Source organism: Calonectris borealis, chromosome 4 (assembly GCF_964195595.1).
Source record: "Calonectris borealis chromosome 4, bCalBor7.hap1.2, whole genome shotgun sequence".
In the NCBI taxonomy this organism is placed as follows: domain Eukaryota; kingdom Metazoa; phylum Chordata; class Aves; order Procellariiformes; family Procellariidae; genus Calonectris; species Calonectris borealis.
This window is the reverse complement of record NC_134315.1, coordinates 49,773,899-49,779,898: the sequence shown is the minus strand read 5'-3', so window position 1 is coordinate 49,779,898 and position 6,000 is coordinate 49,773,899. Positions and strand designations below refer to the sequence as shown.

The following is a 6,000-nucleotide window of genomic DNA, read 5'->3' as shown; positions in this document are numbered from 1 at the left end:
ATCTCATGTACAGTGTTTGGGCACTTGATCTCTATCCATCAAGGGCTTTTGACGCCTATCCTGTTCCATAAAAAAATCTAACAGTGTAAGGTCCATAACATATGGTATATGGTTGATTGATAGAAAATTTCTAGCACATATAATTTATATACACAGCTGAAACATCTCTCTTTCTGGAGTGACTTGTCGCCTATTTATTGCTCCTCACTCTCATTCTGATACATTATTTCTATATTTTGTGACATGTGGATTGCAGAAAAGAAAGAAGAATAGATAACTTGATTTGATGAAGCAGGGCATTCTCTGCATAGAGGACAAGGTAAAAAAAGAGAGCTTTGTAGGAAGAGAGAGGGCTGAAAAGACAGGCCTTGTGATGAAGAGAGCTGTGGGAGTGGATCAATAAGAAAGGAGAAACTCTGAAAAGGCCTTGAAGCTCAGGACAAGAAAGCACGGCTTTCATGGGGATGTAGGCAATGTGGCTGGGTTATGGAACAAAAGATGACCTCAGTTGCTGAATTTTCTGTGGAGAACAATGTAGGTGCATTGAGAATAAGATCCAGGCTCAGTAATCAAAATAATTGAAGTAATCAAATACTGTGATCACATGGTGGATCTGGGCAGGGATTTACATGTTAAAAATACTAGAAAAAGAGAGCTCTGGTAAAATAATGTTGTTAATGTGGATAGCACAGGGTTAACTAAGCAGGAAATCTGGATAAAAGTATAGGCAGTGTAGGTTATATACTTGGGTGGCAGCTGATGGAGCCGTGCAATTGCACCAGAATCTCAGATATCATTGAAGAACGTGCCTAGTATGTCTCACTGTGAAGAAAAACTTGCAAACGTGACCCTAGCACATTGTGATGCAGTGATATGTGCCAGAACTCACACGCAGCCTGTCAGCAGAAGCCTGAGAGCTGCGACATGCCTGCCCATCTGAACGAGGTGTTAACTTCAGCATCTGCTTCTGCAGGGGGCTCAGCTCCTTTACCAAAGCAGAGGGGGAGGGAAATTACTTGTGCCAAGACTATACAGTAATGAATGTAGTGTGATTGGACTGCTTTAATTTGCCCCCAGAAAAGGATCTTAAAATTAGGAGCTGTCAAGGTATTTAATACAGTATGCCTAAAACACAGGGTAAAATATGGGACCGGAGAAAAGCAGAAAGCTGAAAAATAGAAATGCATGCTTATAAATCATTGACATAAAAGTAGTACAGGAACCTGCACAAGCAAATAGTAAAAGCTGGATAGAATATAACAAGAAGTAGGATGCCTTGGGAGTATGAGAGAAAAGAGGTAGATGCCTAGAGAAGAATTAATCAGAAAAGTCAGAGAAAAAAACAGTGAAAACCAAAAAGATGGCATGTTTTTTAAGGAGGATTTTAATTATTTCCAAAGCAGCAAAGAGCTCAAAAAAGCTGAGGCTGAAGTACACACATGATATTTGTGCAGGCAGTTATTATAAGGGACTTGATGAGACTGATTTTGGTAGCAGGCAGGCCTCACAGCCAAACTAGAGGCATAAGAAAGTATGCTGGGATGAAATGGGATCAGCAGCTGTAAGCAGGGTATTCAATTAACTAGGAACAATTCAATTCAAACAAGGAAAGAGGAACTTGGGGGGACAGGTGGGCTCATAGATGGCTGAGGCAAGATCAGAAGGGCTTAAATTTCGGGGAGTAATCACTCCATGCAATACCTCTTCCGTCTCTTTGTTAAGATTACTAAACTGACAGAGAAGTATTTGCTTCTGTGCTACATTACCTCTCCTTGAAATGATGGGGACACACACACACAGAGGACAGAGGGGACACGGTGTGGTGATGAAGAGAGGGAAGACCCAACACCTCCACTTTTGACAGCAGGAAGTTGCTAATCTGCTTGGTTGTCTCACAGAACCTTACCCTAAGGTGCCTATGTTGCCTATGTGCTCTTTTGCGGAGATCAGGACCAAAAGAACAAGCTGTTAAGATGGAGATGAAGAGAAGCAGTCATAGAAGTATCAATGAAGATTGGGGGGTCAGGTCAAGAAGGTCAGGGTAAGACATTTGTGACAGAGAAATGAGAAACCCCAGCGTCAGCAAACAAAGTATGTTAGGAAGGATGAGAGTAAGAAAAAGGGTGGAGAGAAGAAAAATCAGAGACTTTGCAAGTGAAACTTCTTTACAGTGAATATGGGCTAAACTTAATTCATAGGTTTTTTGTTAGTTTGTTTGATTGATTGATTGACCTAAAAGGAACAATGCATTGGGGATGCCTGTGGGTTTTCTAAAAGTGTTTGTATGAATACGCAGCAAACATGCACTTTTCCTGAAGTGACTTACTGATTTTTTTCCTTCCACCTTAAGCGTTTTACTGCCTAGCAGTAAACCGTCAAGCATTAGCTCTTCCTAGTTAGTCCCTCTTGTTCCCCTGCTTAAGAATGAAACACAATATCTTGAACACCCAGAATGCGAAGAAGCTAATCATTGGCTCGCATTGTGGCTGGCAGGGCAGGCCCGCCTCTTTGGCTTGTGCTGACAAGCTGTTTATGTTTGTGCAAGGCCACCTTTTAACTCAGCCGCCTGATGGCCATAATAGGACCAACTGTCTGAATGCTGCAGGGAGCTAAATCTTCTGATCAGAGGCACAGTGAATTTCAGTCTCTGATATTCCTGCGTGGACTCTATGGAACACTAGTAAGTAGCCTTCTGTCTCGTTGTGGTTTTTCTCGTAAGACTAAGGGCATGTTTTAGCAAGGCAGGTAGGCGCTGTCATTCAGAGAAGCAGCTATTAAAGTATTTTCCTCTGGCTGAAGTAAAAGAGCAGCTACTTTGTATGCACTGTCATGACTACAAGGACTACACTATTTCAATCTCAAATGAGACCTTCCTGGGAGGCGAGACGGAAGAAGTTAATAGGGACACAGCCCATTTAAACTTGCCAGGTTATTTTTTTTTTGTATGACTTTAATTAATCTGCATCTAGTTCTCATTTTTAGCTGCATTTTCAGTATTTGATCATCCAGTCGTGTTCAAACATCAGCAGTTTTTGCAAGGTCATAAGTAGCGTCGTTCGGAAAAGCGTGAAAGGGCTAGAAATGAGATACTATAAAATGAATGCTCCCAAAAATGCTGATAGGTGCTGTCATATTCTAAGATATACGCCTAGCAGTAGAAAAAGCAAAGTCATGTTGAGATTTCAGTTCTCTTTGCTGGCTGCTATTAGGAAATGTTCACAGCTCCACAGAGCAAAAGACTGCAGAGATGGAACGAGCTTGACTTTTTGTGTCCTTAATATGTCCTTTCTAATGGTCAGAATTTTAAATAAAATATTCCATGTTTGAACAGTATTCTTCAACTTAATCCTGCATTGCGAATATTGATGGACTTTTCACACTTTCTCTTCTACCCTTTACACCAGCAAAGAAAATCTTAATGTTCCTGTCAGAGCTGGACACCATGCAGAATCTCAGAACTAGTCTGCTCCTGAAGTTTTGACAAGTCTGTGTCTAGATTTCATGTGGTAGCTGAGGAGCTCATCTATAGATCTCATTTTATAGATGAAGAAAATAAACATAAGACAGATTAAGTGACTTTGCCATGACCATAGCACAAAGTAAGTGTCAGCATTCAACAGTCTATTACTGAGGTCACTGTATTATATTATTTATTTTTCTTTCTTTCATTTATTTTACAAAATCCTATCGGACAGTGTGAATAGTAATTTCTAGGGATGACTGTGTGCACCTCACAGGGTTCAGATTGGCTAAGAGAAGTACCTCATGGTTTGGCTGCTTATTCAAACTACTTTGAGCTCAAAACTGCCTCAAGCAGAGTAGGCTGCAGCAATATTTTTAGTTCTTCCTTCATTTAGCATGGCTGGAAATGTCCTATGTGGCACTATGACAGCACTTCGATATTGCCAGGATGGTTCTTTCTCCAGGGTACTTCTTCTTCAGCTCTCTCCTGAACCAGAACTTCCAAGATCTCCAGAAAATTCAGCTCAGGTTTTGAGTTCAAGATACCTGGGGGGGGGGGAAAGAAGCTGTCACTATAAATAAGCATGTTCATTATGCCTCTTTTTAAAATCACAGGAATAACCTTACTTCTACGGTTTAAAATCACAGGAATAACCTTACTTCTAAGTTTCAATCAGATATTTGTTAGCCTTGAGTCATGCCAAAAAAATAAAAGCAAATCCGCAGCGAGGCCTGAGGTTCTTTTCAGCTTGTCTAACTTGCCCTCTGTGGATGTGCCCAATAGGGGGATGCCCTGGGGGCTGTGCCCTCGTCTCTGCCATGCTGCTTGTGTTTTGGGGCTGTGCACAGCTTCTGCAGACAGCCCTGATGCAGTCTGGAGACCTTTGGCTCAACTCTCCTACTCATCTATGATGCTTTTAAGAACTGCATCATTCAGTGAGTCTTGAATTGCAGAGGGCCAGTCAAGCAATATTATCTGTAGGAAACAGTGGCTAAGAGACAGTTAGAAGAAACTTTCAAATAAAACTGCTCAAATTATGGGCAGCTGTTGTACTTGGTACATTTTAACTAGATGGGTCTTGATACTCACAGTTGTTCAGCTCTGAGACTGAGCCTCTACAGCAATACAGTGCATGCGTGGTAGTGTATGAACTAAAGCTAATTACAGCAATAAGCTGCTTCTGTGCCAGGCTGTGAACACAAGCCAGAGGTTTTCAGTCACTCTTTCTAAGTAGCAGATAGATACTAAGCCTTGACTAGTAAAGATGAAAATGAAATTGTTTTTTGTCTGTAGATTAAGAAAGCAGGATCTCAGAACTTAGGTAACGATGAAAGCCATGAGATACACATCAGGCATAAATACACACCTAGAAGTTTTTGCTGTGCTCTCTCAGTACATAGTTAGGAAAAATCAATTATGTTTACCACATTGTCTCTCTCTTGACTAAAGAAAGAACTCCCTTGTGCATCACGAGCTCAGCACAACATGGCTTGCTCTGTAGGGGCATATTGTGCCTGTTTGATTTACATCAGGGTAAACAGGCAGAAGATTAAAATTGATTTGTCTTTCTCTCAGAGAGATAATTTTCAAGATGTATTCACAGGGCTTGCTAAAGCAGGGCGCTGAATCAACATCCTTCATAAAAAACCTGACTACTCTGAACTGCATATGCTGTAATTGTACTTTCTGATTCTGAGATGGTAGGCAGTTTGTGAAAACAAAATTATTTACTAATACTCATTAACTGAACCTTCAGATAGCTTAGGAAGCAGATAAGCATATCGTCCTTCATCTACAAAAGAGGAAAATGAAATCTGCAGGAAAGCTGGAAATAGAACTAAGATCTGCTTCCCAGGGCTGTGTTTTTACCACAATTCATTTTCTTCCTCTGGCTCTGTAGGTGCACTGTATGTTGACTGTGGGATCACTTGCCAACATTTCCTGTGGTTGAGTCTTCGGTCTGCAGGCATATTTGCTATATAGCTATTGTTCAGTTATTCAGCAGTTAATAGAAGGTATTAATTTGGAGTTGACTGAAACCCTGACCTCTTACCATGATCTCTTAACAGTACTTCCCAAATATACTTACAGTTACCAGATTACAAAGCCTGTAACGTTGAATCTGATCTACTAGATTTCCCCTTCTTTGCCCTTGAGAATGTCAGACCAGCTCCCAGGACTGATCGATCTCCCAGGAAAGAACAGCTCTCTAGATTAATAAGAGTTTTGAGTTAACGGGAGCTGTAATTCATGACATGCTGAACATTTGAATTCTTAGTGAAAGCAAGAGGCTTTAAGGGTGCTTTTTATCTCAGGGATTCAACAGGTGCTCTGTTGATGTGTCCTATATGCTTGACACATATCAATTAAGGTCATGATAAGAGAGAGCCTGTGAGTAAAATACCATGTGTGCCCCTCCCATCAGCTGTTTGAGTCTGACCAGAAAGCTGAACTGCCAGGTAACAGGAAAAAGTCTGAAAGAAGCAGTGGCAGCCTTCTGTCAGGTTTGGATAGACTTCCGTGTAAAATCACTCACC

At 41.0% G+C, this 6,000-nt stretch overlaps 1 protein-coding gene across 8 annotated transcripts in view; it reads left to right on the top strand.

The window, feature by feature from the left end:
* Nucleotides 1–2,547: 2,547 nt before the first annotated feature.
* TRIM2 (tripartite motif containing 2) overlaps nucleotides 2,548–6,000 on the top strand; it is a 73,662-nt gene continuing 70,209 nt past the window's right edge. For all 8 annotated transcript variants that reach the window (XM_075149477.1, XM_075149476.1, XM_075149475.1 and 5 more), the window contains exon 1: nucleotides 2,548–2,680. The gene's annotated coding sequence lies outside the window, so the exon portion shown is untranslated. The remainder of the gene's footprint in view (nucleotides 2,681–6,000) is intronic.